At 44.8% G+C, this 22,266-nt stretch overlaps 1 long non-coding RNA gene across 1 annotated transcript in view; it reads left to right on the forward strand.

Annotated features, from left to right (window-relative positions):
• The window catches only part of LOC140103883 (uncharacterized), a 52,152-nt gene that overhangs the window by 21,640 nt on the left and 8,246 nt on the right, over positions 1–22,266 (forward strand). The window contains exon 2 of the long non-coding RNA XR_011850198.1: positions 1,099–1,147. This is a non-coding gene — a long non-coding RNA (uncharacterized lncRNA). The remainder of the gene's footprint in view (positions 1–1,098; positions 1,148–22,266) is intronic.

Here is a 22,266-nt window from a genome sequence, read left to right on the forward strand (position 1 = left end):
CTATTGTGACAAAATACACATGGGCAATGACAGACAGGGGTATTCCCAGCGAGAAACTCCGTAAAATCTCAATACTTCACTTGCTTTTTCAGCTGCCTCTTGGAGTATAAGCACAATATTTTATATGGGTAGCTATTTCATTGAACTATATATCATCAACTATATCATGAAACATGTATAATCTATATAAAGGTTGTTGACAATTTGCCTGTAATGAGATGACATCATCAGTCCACACCCATTTGGCAGCATTCAATAAGCACGATGGCATCAGAATCATACTCTCATGAATTATTCAGCATTTTATGCAATGATAAAGAGATGTCTTGTAACTACCGTAGGTTTACACACTGGGATTCATCCATCTAAACAAAAAGTAATGTGGTTTCTGTTTATTGCAGAAATCAATAGTGTCCCACAAAGCCCCATGTACTTCCAATGAGGTCCATTGGGTTAAGCGGTGACAGTGGTTCTAAAAGGAGCTTCCATTGCAGATGTAAATAAAACCAGTTTCTTCTTTTATTATAACTCAATATTATAAAAGTTATAAAAGTTCTGCAGATAACCCGGGGTGCTCAGGCTATGTCACTCGAGCACCTCAGGGAGCCTAGTATTTTAATGTATGCACTCCCACCATAGCAGTAGCGTCCCTGCCCGTCACCTATCTATGTGCACGGAGGTAGGGTTGGAGTCAGAAGGCTCCAGGTGATGTAGGCGCTTAGGTGATGTAGCCTGAGTGCCCCAGGCTAATTTACATAACCTTTATAACTCTATATTTCCGCATATAGAGTTATAATTAAAGAAGAACGATGTTCCTCAGGAACTTCTTACTGACACATCTACCATCACTAAACTGATGGTAGATGTCCTTTAATATTCTTCTTACCCCTTGCAACCAAACCTCAGCTGAGAAAATGAAAAGTGATCTCTGATTGAAACTTTATTGAAATCAGTTTTGTTGCAGTTGTTTAGGTTTTTTTATCTTTGCCCTTGGTCCCTGAACCTTAATACAAATTAGCATGACAGGTATCCTTACAAAAATGTACAGACATCTGTATTGTGTACTTGCTCTACATATTAACTTGATTCTCTTTCTAGGTAAATGTTCTCCAGCACTTGAAGTTCAATGCTTGACAGAATATCTGAGGTGAGCACACTTCCTAAAAGGCAGGAAACTTGGGCTGCATGCACATGGATTTTGTGTTTGTCAATGGAGACAATATGCAGAGGGAGGGGGAGGGGGAGACAGTGGGTAAGTCTGTAAAGCCCAGATCACAGAGAGGCTAAGACTTGCTCTCCAGAGTAATTAGCATAATTTAAAACGTTTCTTTTAGAAGGAGTCCATGGATAACAAATTATCACAGTTACGGTGAATTGATCTATGAGTGCGTTTCCCTGGCTTATCATACTTTATTTTGATGGTAGATTCTCTTTAAGTATTTCATCCAGCATTTCTGATCCAGAGTAAGGCGATCCCCCGAGATGACCAGAGTTCCATAGTTTCATTAAACATAGATCTTTCCATTGATTATTATTATCCGAAGGATAGACCATCAGTAACACATTCCTAGAAGATTACACTATGAGATTTATTTCATTGTGTTAAACCTTGTCTTGAGCTTCTGGCCATTAATTCTGAAACCTTGTTTACAATCCATGGTGGGGAAATTTATGAATCCACTTCGTCCAGACTTCGGGCATAATATACATCAAAAATGGCATGATTTTCAGAAAAGGGGCGTGACCGATTGCAATAAGTCAGTGTGCCAAAAAACTTAAAGGGCATCTACCATCAGTTTAGTGGTGGTAGACACATCCTAGTAAGAAGTTCTTTTATTATTACTCCACATCCCATGATTGCAGAAATATAGTTATACAGATTATGCAAATTAACCTGGGGCGCTCAGGATTTTTGTAATGTATGCATACCCCCCGTAGTGCTACCGGCCCCACCCCTCCACCCGAGCGCATAGATAGTGAAGGGCAGGGCCACTAGTGCTATGGGGGGTGTGCATACATTAAAATAAAAGGCCCCCTGAGGTGCTCAGATGACATAGCCTGATTGCTGATGGCAGATGTCCTTTAAAGCAGGTCTGCAATAGAACCCAATAGTCCTAAACTGCTCCCGTTTCTCAATGATAAATCTGGCGTGGAGCTAGACTAGTGTTGTCAAGCAGCTTGACACTTTAATAAATTCCTCCCTTTGTATTATGCCAGTGAAATGTCTGCGGTAGTTATTCACATCTACTTCACAAGTTTACATGTAGAGATGAGCGAACATACTCGTCCGAGCTTGATGCTCGTTCGAGCATTAGCGTACTCGAAACTGCTCGTTGCTCGGACGAGTATTTCGCCTGCTCGAGAAAATGGCAGCTCCCGCCGTTTTGCTTTTTGGCGGCCAGAAACAGAGCCAATCACAAGCCAGGAGACTCTGCACTCCACCCAGCATGACGTGGTACCCTCACACGTCGATAGCAGTGGTTGGCTGGCCAGATCAGGTGACCCTGGGATAGACTAGCCGCTGCCCGCGCTGCTCGGATCATTCTCTGTCTGGATGCCGCTAGGGAGAGAGCTGCTGCTGGTCAGGGAAAGCGTTAGGGTGTTCTATTAGCTTACTGTTAGGCAGGAGTGATTCTACAACAACCCAACAGCCCTTCTTAGGGCTACAATAACGTTATCCTTTTTTTTTTATTTGCTTGTGGCTGGGCTTGCTGGCACTAGTAGTGCAGCTAGTACCATATTGTGAGGAATTAGCAGGGGGACTTGCTACCGTTGTGTTTAGCTCTTAGTGACACACATATCCACCTCAAACACCAAAGTGGGAAAATTTATTAGGGGTTTGATTTCAATTAGGCACAGTCTGGCAGTTTCTTTTTATTTTACATTTATTTTTTCATAACTCAGCGTCATCTCATCTGGCATAGTAGTGTGCTTTCATACTTGGCTAGAAAATAGCCATAGGAGAATCCAAAAGGCTTACTTACGTCTACAATAGCGTTATATATATTTGATTTCTGGTTGATCTGCTGGTGGCTGTAGTTGTTGCAGTGCATCTACTAGCAAATTGTGAGCAATTTGGAGTGAGACTTGCGACCACTGTGTTTTGCGCTTAGTGACGCACATATCCATCGCAAAGACCGAAGTGGGAAAATTTATTAGGGCCCGGGGTTGTATTTCAATTAGGCACAGTCTGCCATTTCCTTTTTTATTTTACGTTTATTTTTTTCATAACTCAGCGTCATCTCATCTGGCATAGTAGTGTGCTTTCATACTTGGCTAGAAAATAGCCATAGGAGAATCCAAAAGGCTTACTTACGTCTACAATAGCGTTACATATATTTGATTTCTGGTTGATCTGCTGGTGGCTGTAGTTGTTGCAGTGCATCTACTAGCAAATTGTGAGCAATTTGGAGTGAGACTTGCGACCACTGTGTTTTGCGCTTAGTGACGCACATATCCATCGCAAAGACCGAAGTGGGAAAATTTATTAGGGCCCGGGGTTGTATTTCAATTAGGCACAGTCTGCCATTTCCTTTTTTATTTTACGTTTATTTTTTTCATAACTCAGCGTCATCTCATCTGGCATAGTAGTGTGCTTTCATACTTGGCTAGAAAATAGCCATAGGAGAATCCAAAAGGCTTACTTACGTCTACAATAGCGTTACATATATTTGATTTCTGGTTGATCTGCTGGTGGCTGTAGTTGTTGCAGTGCATCTACTAGCAAATTGTGAGCAATTTGGAGTGAGACTTGCGACCACTGTGTTTTGCGCTTAGTGACGCACATATCCATCGCAAAGACCGAAGTGGGAAAATTTATTAGGGCCCGGGGTTGTATTTCAATTAGGCACAGTCTGCCATTTCCTTTTTTATTTTACGTTTATTTTTTTCATAACTCAGCGTCATCTCATCTGGCATAGTAGTGTGCTTTCATACTTGGCTAGAAAATAGCCATAGGAGAATCCAAAAGGCTTACTTACGTCTACAATAGCGTTACATATATTTGATTTCTGGTTGATCTGCTGGTGGCTGTAGTTGTTGCAGTGCATCTACTAGCAAATTGTGAGCAATTTGGAGTGAGACTTGCGACCACTGTGTTTTGCGCTTAGTGACGCACATATCCATCGCAAAGACCGAAGTGGGAAAATTTATTAGGGCCCGGGGTTGGATTTCAATTAGGCACAGTCTGCCATTTCCTTTTTTATTTTACGTTTATTTTTTTCATAACTCAGCGTCATCTCATCTGGCATAGCAGTGTGCTTTTATACTTGGCTAGAAAATAGCCATAGCAATAGGATAGCATCGTTTGGTTTTAAAAACTAAAAAACACACAAATAAAAAAAAACAAAAACAAAAAAACGTTAAAAAAAAAATTAAAGTTATAACTCTCATTTTCAAAATGTTTAACCCGAGGGCTAGGGGTAGAGGACGAGGGCGGGGACGTGGGCGTCCAACTACTGCAGGGGTCAGAGGCCGTGGTCCTGGGCGGGGTGAGACACCACCTGCTGATGATGAAGGAGCAGGGGAACGCCGCAGAGCTACACTCCCTAGGTTCATGTCTGAAGTTACTGGGACTCGTGGTAGAGCACTGTTGAGGCCAGAACAGTGCGAACAGGTGATGTCGTGGATTGCCGACAATGCTTCGAGCAATTTGTCCACCAGTCAGTCTTCCACGCAGTCCACCCATGTCACCGAAATCGGCACTCCTCCAGCTCCTGCACCTCAGCCTCCTCCCCCCCAGTCTGCCCCCTCCCAGCAAAATTTGCCATTTGAACCGGCATACTCTGAGGAACTGTTTTCTGGACCCTTCCCACAGTCACAAACCACTTGTCCTGCTGCTGCTGAGCAATTTTCCGATGCCCAGGTTTTCCACCAGTCGCAGTCTGTGGGTGATGATGACCTTCTTGACGTAGTGGAAGAAGTGTGTAAAGAGGTGTCCGACGATGATGAGACACGGTTGTCAGACAGTGGGGAAGTTGTTGTCAGGGCAGGAAGTCCGAGGGGGGAGCAGACTGAGGGATCGGAGGATGATGAGGTGACAGACCCAAGCTGGGTTGAGAGGCCGGGTGAACACAGTGCTTCTGAGACGGAGGAGAGTCCTCGACCAGAACAGGTTGGAAGAGGCAGTGGTGGGGCCAGACGGAGAGGCAGGGCCAGAGCTGGTGCATCAGCGCCAAATGTGTCAACTAGTGAAGCTCCCGTGGCGAGGGCTCCTGCGGCGAGGGCTAGATTTTCAGAAGTCTGGAGGTTCTTTAAGGAAACACCAGATGACCGACGGACTGTGGTGTGCCAAATTTGCCAAACCAGGATCAGCAGGGGTTCCACCACTAATAGCTTAACTACCACCAGTATGCGCAGGCATATGAATGCTAAACACCCCACTCAGTGGCAACAAGCGCGTTCACCTCCGGCCGTGCACACCACTGCTCCTTCCCCTGTGTCAGCTGATAGTCAGCCCCCTGCCCAGGACCCTGCCACAAAAACCCCATCGTCGCCTCCACGATCCTCCACAGCATCCACCAGCGTTCAGCTCTCCATACCCCAGACGCTGGAGCGGAAACGCAAATATAGTGCAACCCACCCGCACGCCCAAGCCCTTAATGTGCACATCTCAAGATTGCTAAGCCTGGAGATGCTGCCCTATAGGCTAGTAGAGACCGAGGCCTTTCGCAGCCTCATGGCGGCGGCCGCCCCTCGGTATTCGGTCCCCAGCCGCCACTACTTTTCCCGATGTGCCGTCCCAGCCCTGCACCAGCACGTGTCAGACAACATAATCCGTGCCCTGACCAACGCCGTTTCTGACAAGGTCCACCTGACCACGGACACGTGGACGAGTGCTGCCGGGCAGGGCCACTATATATCGCTGACGGCACATTGGGTTAACTTGGTGGAGGCTGGGACCGAGTCTGACCCTGCGGCTGGTCATATACTGCCGACGCCGAGGATTGCGGGGCCTACCTCGGTCCAGGTGTTTCAGGCCTACTATGCCTCCTCCTCCTCCCACCCCTCCTCCACCTCCTCCTCCGAACGACCATCCGTGGGCATGGCGCCATCAGTCGCTAGCTCTAGGCACAGCAGCAGTGCCGTCGCTAAGCGACAGCAGGCGGTGCTGAAACTGCTGAGCCTAGGCGATAAAAGGCACACCGCCCAAGAACTATTACAGGGCATCACGGCGCAGACTGATCTGTGGCTGGCACCGCTGAACCTGAAGCCAGGCATGGTTGTGTGTGACAACGGCCGTAACCTGGTGGCGGCTCTGCAACTCGGCAGACTGACACATGTGCCATGCCTGGCCCATGTGTTAAATCTGATAGTTCAGCGTTTCCTCAAGACATACCCCAATCTGTCTGATTTGCTCACGAAGGTGCGCCGCATCTGTGCGCATTTCAGGAAGTCCAGCACAGATGCTGCCACTCTCAGGGCAGCGCAGCGCCGCCTCCAACTGCCCGCTCACCGACTGTTGTGCGACGTGCCCACGAGGTGGAATTCAACACTGACCATGTTATCCAGAGTTTACCAGCAGCGCCGAGCGATTGTAGACTGCCAGATGTCAACTTCCACCAGAACTGGTAGTCAGGTCAGTCAGCTTCCTCAAGTCTACAATGAGGAGTGGACGTGGATGTCTGATATCTGTCAGGTGCTGAGTAACTTTGAGGAGTCAACACAGATGGTCAGTGGCGATGCCGCCATCATCAGCCTCACCATCCCGCTGCTTGGCCTGTTGAAAAACTCTCTGGTCAGCATGAAGTCGGAAGCTTTGCGCTCGTCACAAGAGACGGGGGAAGAATATTCCCTTGTTGATAGCCAAAGCACCCTGAGGTCTGTTTCTCAGCGCATATCGGAGGAGGTGGAGGTGGAGGAGGATGAGGAGGAAGAGGAGGAGAATGTTGGCGAGACACAAGAGGGGACCATTGCTCAGACCTTCACTGTTCAGCGTGTATGGGCAGAAGAAGAGGAGTTGGAGGAGTTGGAGGAGGAGGAGATGGACAGTCAGGCCAGTGAGGGGAGTGAATTCTTGAGAGTTGGGACTCTGGCGCATATGGCAGATTTCATGCTAGGCTGCCTATCCCGTGACCCTCGCGTTCAAAGAATTTATTCCAGCACCGATTACTGGGTGTTCACTCTCCTGGACCCACGGTACAAGCAAAATCTTTCCACTCTCATCCCTGGAGAGGAAAGGAGTGTGAGAATGCATGAATACCAGCAGGCCCTGGTGCACAAGCTGAAACAGTATTTCCCTTCTGACAGCGCTAGCGGCAGAGTGCGTAGTTCTGCGGGACAAGTAGCGAGGGAGAGTAGGCGAGCAGGCAGCTTGTCCAGCACTGGCAAGGGTACGCTTTACAAGGCTTTTGCCAGCTTTATGTCACCCCAGCAAGACACTGTCACCTGTCCCCAGTCTCGGCAGAGTAGGGCTGATCTTTACAGAAAGATGGTGAGGGAGTACGTAGCTGACCATACCATCGTCCTAAATGATCACACAGCTCCCTACAACTACTGGGTTTCAAAGCTGGACATGTGGCACGAACTGGCGCTGTACGCCTTGGAGGTTCTTGCCTGCCCTGCCGCTAGCGTCTTGTCCGAGCAGGTTTTCAGTGCAGCTGGTGGCATCATCACCGATAAGCGTACACGCCTGTCGACTGACAGCGCTGACAGGCTGACGCTTATCAAAATGAATAAAGCCTGGATTTCTCATAATTTCCAATCTCCACCAGGTGAAGGAAGCTCAACCTGAATAATTTATCCACTCCTCCTCCTCCTCATTTTCCTCCTTCTCCTCCTCTTTGTACAGTAAAGCAGAGGAAACTGGCTATTTTTTGACAGGGCCCACTGGCTCTAGCTATAGTACTTTATGCATGTAATTTTTCTGGAGGGCCACCGACCCGGTCCTCTGTTTTCAACAATTTTTGGGAGTGCCACATACAGGCACTCAATCTATTCAATTTTTCTGGAGGACCACCTACCTGCTCCTCTGGTTTGAAAACTTTTTTGGACTGCCACATACAGGCACTCAATCTATTCCATTTTTCTGGAGGGCCACCTACCTGCTCCTCTGGTTTGAAAACTTTTTTGGACTGCCACATACAGGCACTCAATCTATTCCATTTTTCTGGAGGGCCACCTACCTGCTCCTCTGGTTTGAAAACTTTTTTGGACTGCCACATACAGGCACTCAATCTATTCCATTTTTCTGGAGGGCCACCTACCTGCTCCTCTGGTTTGAAAACTTTTTTGGACTGCCACATACAGGCACTCAATCTATTCCATTTTTCTGGAGGGCCACCTACCTGCTCCTCTGGTTTGAAAACTTTTTTGGACTGCCACATACAGGCACTATCCAAATTGAATTGTCTCCATAGCAGCCTCCACACGTTGTCTCCATTGCTACCTCCAAAAGTCGTTTATATAGCTGCCTCCATACATCGTCCCTTTATCAAACGAGGTGTGTCAGGCCGAAATTTGGGTTGTTTTCATGGATTCCACATCAAAGTTGTTAACCTTGTCGCCACCCTGCTGTGTTATCCACAAAATACACTGGCAAACTTTTACCATTTACGGATATTATTTCAGCGCTTCTTGCGCATCTGTTTACATTCCCCTCACCCGCCATATCCTAAACTTATAAGAACGCTACTACACTTGATCTTATACAAAAGGTTCTTAGAAGTGCTGTTTGGGGAGTAGCCTAGAGACAGGGGCTTGGATTGGCGAAAGCTCGCCTGGCAGCGGAGCGCCAGCTCCATGCGCATCATGCGCTTCTTGCGCATCTGTTTACATTCCCCTCACCCGCCATATCCCAAACTTATAAGAACGCTACTACACTTGATCTTATACAAAAGGTTCTTAGAAGTGCTGTTTGGGGAGTGGCCTAGAGACAGGGGCTTGGATTGGCGAAAGCTCGCCTGGCAGCGGAGCGCCAGCTCCATGCGCATCATGCGCTTCTCGCGCATCTGTTTACATTCCCCTCACCCGCCATATCCCAAACTTATAAGAACGCTACTACACTTGATCTTATACAAAAGGTTCTTAGGAGTGCTGTTTGGGGAGTAGCCTAGAGACAGGGGCTTGGATTGGCGAAAGCTCGCCTGGCAGCGGAGCGCCAGCTCCATGCGCATCATGCGCTTCTTGCGCATCTGTTTACATTCCCCTCACCCGCCATATCCTAAACTTATAAGAACGCTACTACACTTGATCTTATACAAAAGGTTCTTAGAAGTGCTGTTTGGGGAGTAGCCTAGAGACAGGGGCTTGGATTGGCGAAAGCTCGCCTGGCAGCGGAGCGCCAGCTCCATGCGCATCATGCGCTTCTTGCGCATCTGTTTACATTCCCCTCACCCGCCATATCCCAAACTTATAAGAACGCTACTACACTTGATCTTATACAAAAGGTTCTTAGAAGTGCTGTTTGGGGAGTGGCCTAGAGACAGGGGCTTGGATTGGCGAAAGCTCGCCTGGCAGCGGAGCGCCAGCTCCATGCGCATCATGCGCTTCTTGCGCATCTGTTTACATTCCCCTCACCCGCCATATCCCAAACTTATAAGAACGCTACTACACTTGATCTTATACAAAAGGTTCTTAGGAGTGCTGTTTGGGAAGTAGCCTAGAGACAGGGGCTTGGATTGGCGAAAGCTCGCCTGGCAGCGGAGCGCCAGCTCCATGCGCATCATGCGCTTCTTGCGCATCTGTTTACATTCCCCTCACCGCCATATCCCAAACTTATAAGAACGCTACTACACTTGATCTTATACAAAAGGTTCTTAGAAGTGCTGTTTGGGGAGTAGCCTAGAGACAGGGGCTTGGATTGGCGAAAGCTCGCCTGGCAGCGGAGCGCCAGCTCCATGCGCATCATGCGCTTCTTGCGCATCTGTTTACATTCCCTTCACCCGCCATATCCCAAACTTATAAGAACGCTACTACACTTAACTTGGTGCAGGCTGGGACTGAGTCTGACCCTGGGGCTGGTCATATACTGCCGACGCAGAGGATTGCGGGGCCTACCTCGGTCCAGGTCTAAAAAAGGCCTACTATACCTCTTCCTCCTCCCACCCCTCCTCCACCTCCTCCTCCTCCTCCGAATTACCATCCGTGGGCATGGCGCCATCAGTCGGTAGCTCTAGGCACAGCAGCAGTGCCGTCGCTAAGCGACAGCAGGCGGTGCTCAAACTGCTGAGCCTAGGCGATAAAAGGCACACCGCCCAAGAGCTATTACAGGGCATTCCACATCAAACTTGTTAACTTTGTCGCCACCCTGCTGTGTAATCCACAAAATATACTGGCAAACTTTTATCATTTACGGATATTATTTCAGCGCTTCTTGCACATCTGTTTACATTCCCCTCACCCGCCATATCCCAAACTTATAAGAACGCTACTACACTTGATCTTATACAAAAGGTTCTTAGAAGTGCTGTTTGGGGAGTAGCCTAGAGACAGGGGCTTGGATTGGCGAAAGCTTGCCTGGCAGCGGAGCGCCAGCTCCATGCCAAGGTCCAACTAACATAGTTTTAACTGCAGCACCTTTAATCTACTACTAGTTCACTGCCTCCATACATGGTCCCCTTATCAAACGAGCTGTGTCAGGCAGAATTTTGGATTGTTTTCATGGCTTCCATGTTAACTTTGTCGCCACCCTGCTGTGTAATCCACAAAATATACTGGCAAACTTTTATCATGTACCGATATTATTTGAGCGCTTCTTGCTCACCTCCTTTGGTTCCTTTGGTTCCCATTGGTTTGAAGCCTGAGTCCATTTAGGGTATGTTGCCATGACACTCTCTAGCCTGCCGCTGCTGCCGCTGCCGCTGCCTCTGCATGCCATCCCCTATAGTGTCAGGGTCAATTATTGGATGTTTTAGATGCTATCTAGCCTCATTCGGTCACTCTGTCATGGCCATGCTGTTGCCCATAATTTTGGCATAATGGTGCGATTAAGCAGCCTCAGAGGCATCCATGCATGCTGCCCCTGCTGTTTCCTGTCCATTTCCGTGGTGTTTCCATCCTTTTCTGAGGTTCCCAGGAGTTTGGCCAAGCTTCCCTGTGCAGAGCCTTGGTCCCCTTGAAAAATGCTCGAGTCTCCCATTGACTTCAATGGGGCTCGTTACTCGAAACGAGCACTCGAGCATCGGGAAAAGTTCGTCTCGAATAACGAGTACCCGAGCATTTTAGTGCTCGCTCATCTCTATTTACATGGAAACACAATGAACATTTATAGCTGCTATCTGTACAAATCCCAATGGACGTATAAATGAGAGATATTCTGTTTGAGAATAGGATCCCTCAATAAAACTCTCCACTGCACACACAGCGTTGTAGAATCTGATTATTCAAGTAATTATAAAGTGCGATAAGTAGCAATGAGAAGAATCCCTCAGGGGGAGAGCTACTCTTCCATTTTTAGTGAATGTTCCGTTTGGAACGGGGGAACACTGGTCACTGATATACATGTATGTGTATTAATAGCATAATGTGTATTTGTATTTTCCTGCAATATAATTTAAGGCTATTTGCATAGACACACAGGTCCAAATATATGAAAACTGGTGCAATCTGCCTTCCAATAGTGTAATCCAATAGTGGTGCACACTCTTCATAAAGTTGGCCTGTTTTCAGGATGTGCCCAAAGTTGCACCATTTTTTTCTTGCAGCACTTTGCTTTATGATGTTGCGACACAATTGTGGTGATGCACAGTAATAAATGTGGTGCACACCCTGACTACCATGCCCCTTTAGGTGCACACTTTAAAGTGTCGGACACAAAAATGCTGCAAACACTTCATAAATGCATGTGCAAGCTCAAAAAACTCTGAGGGGCATTTATCGTTTATGGCGCAGGTTGGCACTAGAACTGTGCTGTATTTTTCAGTGCGATATAAGTTTTCTGCACATGGATTAATGAATTGGTGCACAGACTAAAAGGTTTAGAACTCCCTAGACCAGCTTTTAGCTGGGCTATTTTTGCGCCACAAAAAGCGCCAAAAACCATGTTGGAAAAATAGAATCACCAGAAAACAGGTGGATTCACAAGTGGCACCAGTTTTCCATTTGAAAGTCCATAATAAGTGCCCCCCCCCTCTTTTTTTTGGTGCAAACTTAGAAAAAAAGATTGACCCAGGCACAATAATTTATCTGGCCCAATATGTTTCAGATTCCATTTTACACTACCTGTGGCCTGTATTACCATTATTTGGTGCCACAAATATAGGACTGAAACCAAATATAGGACCGAACACTACCATGGAATATCTGGGCTGCAAACAATGAGCCGTGTGCCATTGTATGTGGCCCGGTTTACATGGGCCTGCTCACCCTGTCCCTGTCTTTTCAAAAAGCTCAGCCATGCTGCAAATCCGGGTAAGATTAGGCTCTTTATTTTGCAACATGACACACGTTTCTCTCACAGTCACTATATGGTGAGACACCCTGTGCATAATCAATGGGGGTTGTGACCTAGCCACAAATTGTGTGGCTACGTCACAACCCAACATATTGTTGTGTGCATGAGGCATAAAGATGGCATTATTACGGGGGACACTCATAATTTTAAACTTAAACAGAAAACTGTCAGTAATATTCTGTCTTCCATTGCTGCGCCTTTTGTGCCTTATTTATGTATTGTCGGCACCACAATATTGGTGCTTTTCCGACACTCATGTCTTGTTTTTTTGGGGGGCACAATTGTGGTGCCACTTGTGAATCTGACACTTTTCCGGTGCTTCTATTTTTCCGACTAGTTTCGTGGCAAATTTTTTGCACACAATAAGAGCAGCTAAAAGCTGAACTCGGGAGTTCTATTTTACCCTTATGGGAAGATTGTTCTTTACTTTTTTGTTTATGCTCCAAATCATTAATCCCTTGCTCCACAAACTTACATCCCACTGAAAATAATAGCACACTACCCTGCTCCCAAATAATAAATTCCTTTCTCTGTGGCTGGCACTATGGGTTTCTATTTTAGGTGGTGTCTCTGAATCCCAATTTTGTGAACCTCCTTTTCGTCCCCAGCAATATTTCCTACAAATTTTTTTATTGTGTGGTGTATTTTGATTGGTGTATTCCAATAGAGTGTCAACGGGAGCAGATGACCTTTATGATTAATATAGGTGTGAATTACAATTTAAAAACTTCTACCCTAAATTCTATGGGGGTTATTTATCATTGGTTTCCCTGGGTTTTTGGTGTAAATTTATCTTTAAAAAAAAAACAAAATACATGAATTGAATGAAAGATAATGCTGAACATGTGATATTCATGCTTAACACAATTTTCTTTATATGGCATATATGATGTATTTTTAATTTCACATTGCCAGGATATACCGTATATCCTCGAGTATAAGCCGACCCGAGTATAAGCCGAGAGCCCTAATTTTACCACCAAAAACTTGGAAAACCTATTGACTCGAGTATAAGCCGAGGGTGGGAAATGCATTCGTCACAGACCCAGCCAAGTATATAGCCAACCAGCCCCCTATAATATACAGCTTGCCCCCAGTAGTATACAGCCTGCCCCCAGTAGTATACAGCCTGCCCCCAGTAGTATACAGCAGCCCCCAGTAGTATACAGCCTGACCCAGCCTGCCCTCAGTAGTATACAGCCTGCCCCCAGTAGTATACAGCCTGACCCAGCCTGCCCCCAGTAGTATACAGCCTGACCCCAGTAGTATACAGCCTGCCCCCAGTAGTATACAGCCTGCCCCTAGTAGTATACATCCTGCCCCCAGTAGTATACAGCCTGCCCCCAGTAGTATACAGCCATTCCAGCCTTCCCCCAGTAGTATACAGCCACCCCAGCCTGCCCCCAGTTGTATACAGCCACCCCAGCCTGCCCCCAGTAGTATACAGCCACCCCAGCCTGCCCCCAGTAGTATACAGCCACCCCAGCCTGCCCCCAGTTGTATACAGCCACCCCAGCCTGCCCCCAATAGTATACAGCTACCCTAGCCTGCCCCCAGTAGTATACAGCCACCCCAGCCTGCCCCCAGAAGTATGCAGCCACCCCAGCCTGCCCCCAGTAGTATACAGCATGCCCCCAGTAGTATACAGCGACCCCAGCCTGCCCCCCAGTAATATACAGCATGCCCCCAGTAGTATACAGTCAGCCCAGAATTTAGAAAAAAATTAACTATTTACTTACCCTCCGGTGGTCCCGATGCGCAGCGCTGCTCCCCCGATGTCATCGTGGCTCCTCTTCTGGCTTCCCGGCTCCTCTTCTTGCTTCCGCGCCGTCTTCTGTCTTCTTTAACATCGTATTGGGCGGCGCAACAGTTCTCTCCCATGCGGCGCTGCTGACGTCATACTAGGCGCCGCACGGGAGAAGAACAATTGCGGCACCCAACGTGATGTTAAAGAAGACAGAAGACGGCGCGGAAGCAAGAAGAGGAGCCGGGAAGCCAGAAGAGGAGCCGCGCTGCGCATCGGGACCACCGGAGGGTGAGTAAATAGTTTAATTTTTTTTAGTCCATTTTTAATTATTTTTTTACAAGTATTGACTCGTGTATAAGCCAAAGGGACGTTTTTCAGCACATTTTTTGTGCTGAAAAACTCGGCTTATACACGAGTATGTACGGTACACAATCTATTCAGCCGTCGTCTCTCCAATGATCCACCCCTCATTCTATAAGTCATGTAGTAAATATGGAGTCATTTATTCAAAGGGAACCTCATTAGGGCTTCTGAGCATGACCTCTTGTTCTAGCAGTTCTTGAGTGAAATGCATACTCCCCTCCCTTATTTCATCTGCTCTATACTGTGCCAATTCCAGCCATGTGCAATAATCTGCTCATTTAAAAGCACAAAATATCCCAGCAGCTTTGTTAGCAAGTAAGATTCTTCCTTCCTTTGATATATTGTGGAAAGTGGTTTTCTGATGTTCCTGACATGCTGTACGAAAGCCTTCAATAATGAACTGATCTTATCGGCCTGTCAGATTGGACTGTCTGTTCAGCTCCCGCCCCCCCCTCCCCCCTACATCGCTGATCCTCTTCCCAATTAATCCCATACGCCCCTCTCAGAACATTATCTGACTGCTCGCAGCGAGAAAGCTGGCTTTATCTCGTGAATGCAGTTCCACTTCATAATATATTCACTGGGAAAAGAGATGGGTGGAATTCTGAAGAGGGGGCACATTGTTCATTAAAAGGAGAAAACTGTTATGGGATTAGTTTCATGCAGGAAAATGAGAATGAGGATGTTTAATTATTAAAGGGCACCTACCACCACAAATCTACCTATAAAGGTAGATTGGGTGGTAGGTGCATCAATGGGACGTGAGGATAGCCCTTTTAAGGGCTAATCCTCACGTCCCCTCACTTTTTTGGTAACTTTTATTCCACAGATATTTAAATTTACTTATGCGGCTACCAGGGCGTGGAGTAGCCGCATATGAGATTACAAGAGGCGGCTACTCCACGCCCCGGTACCCACTTTACCCCTCCTACTCACCCATCTTCGGCGCGCAGCTCCGCATAGCTGCGCGCCCTCGTCCGGCGACCCTGCCGTCTGCGCATGCGCAGAAGAGCAGGCCCGCGCCTGAAACTCTTCTGCGCATGCGCAGACGGCAGGGTCGCCGGACGAGGGCGCGCAGCTACGCGGAGCTGCGCGCCGAAGATGGGTGAGTAGGAGGGGTAAAGTGGGTACCGGGGCGTGGAGTAGCCGCCTCATGTAATCTCATATGCGGCTACTCCACGCCCCGGTAGCCGCATAAGTAAATTTAAATATCTGTGGAATAAAAGTTACCAAAAAAGTGAGGGGACGTGAGGATTAGCCCTTAAAAGGGCTATCCTCACGTCCCATTGATGCACCTACCACCCAATCTACCTTTATAGGTAGATTTGTGGTGGTAGGTTTCCTTTAAAGTGTGACATTTCTGTATTAGAAGGGCTTGTTAAATAATAAACTTATTTATGACAAATGCGTTATACCTTTTTAAGGATACATTTACATTGGCATGATCACAGAGTATACAAATTCCAGACATAAGAAACAAATAGGTAATTGAACTAATTTTTTTTAACATTTTGTAACATTAGAATCCCTAATATTCTCCCGGTCTCAGAGTAATGCCACTGCCCCTGGAAAAATGTTGTTAGTGCCATTGATCAATGGATGAAATATCATGTAATGTAGTGTAACTAAGGACTTCTTTATAATTATAATTTAATTTATATAGTGCCATCATAATTCGTAGTGCTTTACAAATCAAAGAATGGCGTATAATCTAGGTATCATACAACTTTCCAGTTTAGTTTTAACTATGTACAGTGACATCTATGTTTGTGATACATTGACACAATAGGGGGTATTTATCCGGGCTCTGAAATAATCGCAAATATAGGATAGCCAAAGGTCAAAGGAATTGAGTGTTATTGGGCATTCATTGGATATTGATTATGAAAACCTCTATCTTCCCTCTACAAACATTATTAAGTTTCGGTTTTAAATTACCAGTGACATGAATCCATCAATTCTTAATGATCCATGTGGTGTTGATTTCCCTTAGTAGTTCATATATCTGAAATATATATATATATATATACACTCACCGGCCACTTTATTAGGTACACCATGCTAGTAACGGGTTGGACCCCCTTTTGCCTTCAGAACTGCCTCAATTCTTCATGGCATAGATTCAACAAGGTGCTGGAAGCATTCCTCAGAGATTTTATTTTGGTCCATATTGACATGATGGCATCACACAGTGGCCGCAGATTTTTAGGCTGCACATCCATGATGTGAATCTCCCGTTCCAACACATCCCAAAGATGCTCTATTGGATTGAGATCTGGTGACTGTGGAGGCCATTTGAGTACAGTGAACTCATTGTCATGTTCAAGAAACCAGTCTGAGATGATTCCAGCTTTATGACATGGCGCATTATCCTGCTGAAAGTAGCCATCAGATGTTGGGTACATTGTGGTCATAAAGGGATGGACATGGTCAGCAACAATATTCAGGTAGGCTGTGGCATTGCAACGATGCTCAATTGGTACCAAGGGGCCCAAAGAGTGCCAAGAAAATATTCCCCACACCATGACACCACCACCACCAGCCTGAACCGTTGATACAAGGCAGGATGGATCCATGCTTTCATGTTGTTGACTCCAAATTCTGACCCTACCATCCGAATGTCGCAGCAGAAATCGAGACTCATTAGACCAGGCAATGTTTTTCCAATCTTCTACTGTCCAATTTCGATGTGCTTGTGCAAATTGTAGCCTCAGTTTCCTGTTCTTAGCTGAAAGGAGTGGCACCCGATGTGGTCTTTTGCTGCTGTAGCCCATCTGCCTCAAAGTTCAACGTACTGTGCGTTCAGAGATGCTCTTCTGACTACCTTTGTTGTAACGGGTGGCGATTTGAGTCACTGTTGCCTTTCTATCAGCTCGAACCATTCTGCCCATTCTCCTCTGACCTCTGGCATCAACAAGGCATTTCCGCCCACAGAACTGCCGCTCACTTTTTTTTTTTTTTTTTCGGACCATTCTCAACTAGAGATGGTTGTGCGTGAAAATCCCAGTAGATCAGCAGTTTCTGAAATACTCAGACCAGTCCTTCTGGCACCAACAACCATGCCACGTTCAAAGGCACTCAAATCACCTTTCTTCCCCATACTGATGCTCGGTTTGAACTGCAGGAGATTGTCTTGACCATGTCTAGTTGCCACCATGTGATTGGCTGATTAGAAATTAAGTGTTAACGAGCAGTTGGACAGGTGTACCTAATAAAGTGGCCGGTGAGTGTATATATATATATATATATATATATATATATATATATATATATATATATATATATATGAAGCATACTCTCCTACCATATAGTAAGCTTCTACAAACTCTCACACTATCTCAGGAAAATTATCCCAATATGAACCATATAATAGCACAGAATATCAGTAAATGCAGTTGTTTCATTACATGTTCCTTTAGGTTCTCTTCTTAAGTCGTATCCTTATTTGTCACTATATAAACATTGCTTTTGTGAATGCGTACAGTATTTCATGTCCACTCTTAGTTTTCTTTCTGTGCCCAATGCTGATTTTCAGGAATAAAGTGAGGAAGCTGTGATGCAATGCATGTTGTTCTTTCGGTAGTGACACATGGATTCTGAAGCCAAGACCATATAAGAAGGATAAACACAAGTAACACCACTGCACTGCTTCCATAGACATATGGCTACATAGAGCTACATGCCCATACAATGCACAGAAAAATGTTATACAGCTGACCATTGGTATGGGATCATTTGTGAATATTGCAAGGAGGGTTCTTATGTCTCCGTTATTGACAATAACAAGGCCTGTGACCCTAAGTGGCCTCAAAGTTGAAGTTGAAAAATTAAAAACTAACAGCAAATTTAGCCTGTTTTGCCCAAAAAAGGGTTTCTCACACAATTCCTAAAAGTGGCCCTTTCCTGCAGGGATAGAGGTGCTCTCAGGCAGAACTCATACCAGCTATGAGTTGGTATGTAAGCTATTAGATCTTTTTAATGATCTTCTGTGTGATATAATGCAGCTGTATTTACAATGCTATTACTAGGAGATGTGCATAAGTAAGGGGGCCACTGTAAACCAGTCCAATCTGGTGACAAGTGGGCGGGGCTAGCTCCAGACTTTACATAATGTCAAGTTACTCCTCTGCAAATGAACTACTAGACAAAATGACTCAAAAACATTAACAGAATTAGTGGAATGAATGACAGGAAAAGGGTTAAGTAACCTTTTCCTTTAAAACCATTAGAAATTCCTAAATACCTTGCTGTGGGAATCTGGAATTTGAACATTTGCTATTTCTTGGGAAATAAAAAAAAACTTTTGCCAAGTCTTTAAAATGTAACACAAAGAGCCTATTTAGAGAGTCTTAAAATATACACCCAGGCTTCTGACCCAGTAGGGAGCTTCCCCTGCAACTAGATTTTTGGCCCGTATGTGTAAACTTAAATAAGGGCTGGACGCGCTGGTGAGAAATTAGTAGCGCCTGTGTCTGAACTAAAATAACAGCTCAAATATAAACTTCAACCACATAGTCATTTTGTGTAGCTGACATGGCACATTTGAAGATAAAAGTGACATCCATTGCTTTTATTGAAGAAAACCAGATACTGATTATCTTCCGGACTCCACTGTTATTTAGTTATGTCTATGAAACATCACATTTCATATTATTCCTGTAGTATGTTTCACTTTCATATGTTAGCACCTAGAATAAATCAGAGCACAGAACAATGATTACATTATGACATGAGAGATGCCTTATTATAAATCCTTTTCATAAAATGTATGATGATTTAGTATTCTATATGCTATATAAATCTATAGAAGTGTCTACAGGGGTAGCAGCCATAGCAGCCACTATGGGGCCTGCAGAGTCAGGGGGCCCTGGTATCTGGAGTATTGGCCGGGTGATTGGTTATGTCTATGGTGTATGTGGGGGTATATGTTGTATGTCTGTATATGGTATTGTATGTATGTGTGTCTATGTCTATGTGTAAGTGCTGAATGGGTGTATATAATACTTTATGTATATGTGTATATTCTCTATGTAGGTATATGTGGTGTGTATATATGTATGTTTATGCTGTACGGGTATATACGGTGTGTATATGCTATATTTTTATGTATTGTCAAGTTCTGCCCTTGTTCACATAACTTCAGGTTCTGTAATTACTGATAAAAGTCACAGAGTGAGCTCAGAAGAAATCAGACCAAGATAATGTATGGTATAATACCTCAATCTTTGTGAACTGATGCCATGAAAGGCTGGGCAGATTTGAGAAACTTTATTTACGTCTCAAAGGATTTTACAGAAACCTTCAGTGGGCTGGACCTGGGCTTGGCTAGCCAAAGATAAGGAATAATGTCCATAGTTCATTAGTTAGTAAATTATAGGCATTGCAGAGACAAAAGATATTCTTCTTGTAGTGGGCAGTATCGTAAATCTTTCAAAGCCCACATTCTTATCACTGCACAGGAGTCTGTTATCACACTGTTATCAGTCATCATCCACAGCTTATAAAAATAAAAGCATATTCATTAAACGCCTAACAATGCTTCACAGTATATAAGTATATAAATGTTGGTATATATCAATCACAGTATTTATGAACAAAAAGCAATATTTTAATAATAAAGAACATTATATCAACAATTTTTCGAACATCCTTATAACTCTCCAAACTCTGAATTTTACGCTGAAGGTCTTGTGACTCCATTTCTAATGGAATCATTGTCCCCACTCTCCCATGTTTAGCAATAGCACTTTCCTTAAATGACCCTTTCTTGTCCAGGTAGCTGCTTGTAACGCATTTCCAATGTGGCTGTCCCCATTCAATATCTAAGTGATCTACTCATGCTAATGTACAGCATAGAGGAGGCTGCTGCAGTGACTGCCGCTAGGTCTTATTTTCAGGGGAGGCCTTATATTTATAAGCTTTAAAAGATTGCACTAGATCCGTTTTTCAGTGGGTGTCTTATTTTTGGGGAACGTATTTTGTATGAGTGTATAAATATATATTTTAAGGGGGATGGGGGCCCATTCAAAAGTCTCCTGTGGGGCCCTGCCCCTCCTAGTTTCACACCCGCTGAATGACATATCGAGGTATTGCTGTCTAGGATCCAAAAACATCCATTCTTTTCTCGCCACCAAACTTTAGGATTTATATTTTGTAATTATTGTAGTTTTCCCCATCTGCAGGTTGTATATTTTCAGTATCCCCTGAGCAGGGAGGTAGAGACTTGCTGATGATGTCTGACTTTGTGTACCTCATTCTTTCTTACACCGAAGCAGCAGCATGATCATGTAGAACATGATAAAAGCATAGGTATCAGCACTTGGGGTGAGATAGAAACCTCCTGCCTAGTTCTAGCAGCCTCCATCATTCAGATTCTTTACACTCTCACTAAGCCCCTGCTCAATCCTCCCCCTGAAATTATTCAAAAGATTGCAAATTTTGGCGCAAAACTACTCCAGTCCCCTCCAGGCATAGCAAATAGTTTAGAACAGTTGAACAAAAATTTCCATCTTTTGTGTGACTTTTCATTAAAATATTGCAAATATTTTCTCTATAGCATTCATCTTTCCTGGGTAATGAATGGAATTATTTTCTTATCTCTACAGTCAGATGGTAGGATCCAAGCTCTTTGCTCTAACCCAGGACAACCCACGACAACCCACCTGGCAGTAGTGAGCCCAATTAGTTACTACTATGAAACTATGCTATCTCTCTACCATCAGATTTGTGGTCCTGGGTTGGACACCACCTACCTGCCTGACAATAGACAGATGAAAATACTTACACTCCAGAACTGTGGGGGCTACAGAAATAATTCTCTCTGTGCCAAAATCAGTAGAACAATGACTATTAAGGTTTGCAAAGAGTTGGGGTTAGTGAAGGTGGTGAAATGTCCTCTTTAGGATCTGCTCATGTGGGAGCACTTTACATTTTATGAAGCAGAAAATCAAGAGTTCCTTTGTTCCTGCAGTTTGTCAGTATGTCCTCAGCCTGCCCTAAGTGTGAAAATGCACAATGAACTCTCCTATCATTGGTCCTATGTGCTGTATGATGAATAGTTATCTTTTTTTTGTTTTACCTTCTATAAACCAGTTATTGGGCTGAGGGCCAAGATCAGACTGAAAGGACCCCTTTCTCTCTTTGTACAGGCAAAAATAGCTAGGAATTGAAATGTAGAAACCGCAAACTTTTGGTGCCAAGATTAACTCAGCAACTTCAGTTCATATTCTGTATATACTACTGTGTATGTAATTTTTAAAATAAAAGTTGCCTCCTAAGCATTTTTTTTAATATTTGTATTTTTAATAATAGCAATAATAATCTTTAATTATATAGCACCATCATATTCCGCTTCGCTGTACACATCATGGGGAGCGTATACAAATAACAAAAGACAATACAGAGTAATTACATAATCGGATCAAACAATAGGAGTGAGGGCCCTGCTCCCAAGAGCTTACAATCTATGAGTATGAAGGGGTGACACAGAAGATGACTTGTGCAAAGGTACTGTCATTTGTACTCAAGATAAGGCACACAAGGTAAGTGTATTAATGATCAGCAAACATCTAGTTTTGGTAACTAACACCAATTTTCAATACAGTTTATACTTTACCACTACCAACCATTCAACAAAGTAGCTACTTACAATATTGGGGCACATTTACTAAGGGTCCATGGACCGCGATTCTGTCGGGTTTCCCAAATATTTCCTTTTTGCAACGAATTGCCCCGGGTTTTTGGCGCACGCGGTCGGATTGTGGCG

Source organism: Engystomops pustulosus, chromosome 10 (genome assembly GCF_040894005.1).
Source record: "Engystomops pustulosus chromosome 10, aEngPut4.maternal, whole genome shotgun sequence".
In the NCBI taxonomy this organism is placed as follows: domain Eukaryota; kingdom Metazoa; phylum Chordata; class Amphibia; order Anura; family Leptodactylidae; genus Engystomops; species Engystomops pustulosus.